General features: G+C 36.0%; 1 non-coding gene across 1 annotated transcript; it reads left to right on the forward strand.

Moving 5' to 3' along the window:
• Positions 1–1,135: 1,135 nt before the first annotated feature.
• Positions 1,136–1,242, forward strand: LOC136225176 (small nucleolar RNA R71). Its single transcript, XR_010686906.1, has one exon. It is a non-coding gene; the product is annotated as a small nucleolar RNA R71 (small nucleolar RNA).
• Positions 1,243–1,538: the final 296 nt, after the last annotated feature.

The raw sequence follows: 1,538 nt of genomic DNA on the forward strand, positions 1-1,538 counted from the left end.
AATCGAACTGCAATCTTCAGTTAGCGAAATGGATGAAATTCCTTCCCAACTGATTTTCTTTGAAATTAAATCTTTGAGGAATTTACCATAATTGGGAATTTGCGTAATCGCATCCATAAACGTTAAATTAATATGCAAATTTTTAAGTTTGTCTAAAAATGTTAAAAGTTGTTTATCATAGTCCTTATTGCGGACTTTGTGTGGAAAAGGTGGTTTATGTAAAAAAGTTTTTGTACTAGAGTCAATTGGTGCATCTTTTTGTTTTAATGTATCTTCTTTGGGCTTTGGTAAATCAGTTCCAGGTAAGGTCGAATTTCCAGGCATTTCCGGGTCTAAGTAATTTTTCCCTGAACGAAGAGTGATAGCCTTAACATGCTCTTTCGGATTTTCTTCTCTATGGCTTGGAAGACTTCCCTCTTTGCGGGATGGAATTGATTTAGCGAGTTGTCCAATTTGAATCTCCAAATTATGGATGCTAGATGATTGGTTTTTAATAAGCTGATCGAATTTATTCTCGATCCGTTTAAAACCATCGTCGTGATTACTTATTTTTCCGCTCATAGCATCAATAAATTTGTCGATTTTAGAAGATAAAGTGCTAATCGTATCTCTTGACTGATTTTGATAATTAGCAGTACGATTTTGACTAGCATTAGTATTATTATTATTATTATCTCTCCAGTTAAAGTTAGGATGATTTCTCCACCCAGGATTATATGTATTGGAGTAAGGGTTATTAGGTTGGTTTTGCCCTTGGACAAAATTTACCTGTTCAATTTCACTCATACCTTCGTAGTCCACATCTGTTTGGATTGGCTTACCATTAGAATCACACGGTGCCATAAACCTATCAATTTTGTGCAATAAGGCAGAAAACTGGGCTTGCAACATCGCAACTGGATCAAGATTCACTATACCTTTAACTGATGACGTAGTTGAGGATGATGGTTTCACTAATGGTACGTGTCCACGTTCCGCGGGCCACATACTGCTGTTGATTGCCATTTTCTCCAAAAGTTCTCTTGCTTGGGCAGATGTTTTCTTCATGAATAACCCTCCAGACATAGCGTCCAATGAACCTCTAGTTGTAGGATTTAGTCCATTATAAAATGTTTGCATTAAAAGTTCAGCGGGCAACTGGTGGTGTGGGCATAAACGTTGAATTTCTTTAAAATGTTCCCAAGCCTCATAAAGAGTTTCATTATCATTTTGAGAAAAAGATGTTAACTCTTTAATGACTCTTGCGGTTTTTGCTAAAGGAAATTTTTTTGATAAAAATGCTTGGGCTAATTGCTCCCAAGTCTCAAATGATGCGGCTGGCATAGAAGTTAACCATTCTTTGGCTCGATCCTTCAAAGTAAAAGGAAAAAGGCGAAGTTTGATTGCTTCTGCAGTTACATCAGTAATTTTAAAAGTGTCACAAATTTCTAAGAAATTTGTCAAATGGGTGTTAGGATTTTCGTTAGGTAACCCGTAAAATGTTACGTTATTTTGCAACATATTAAGCAATGCTGGCTTAATTTCAAAATGGTGTGCAT

The sequence above is a fragment of the Euphorbia lathyris genome, chromosome 3 (genome assembly GCF_963576675.1).
Source record: "Euphorbia lathyris chromosome 3, ddEupLath1.1, whole genome shotgun sequence".
Lineage (NCBI taxonomy): Eukaryota > Viridiplantae > Streptophyta > Magnoliopsida > Malpighiales > Euphorbiaceae > Euphorbia > Euphorbia lathyris.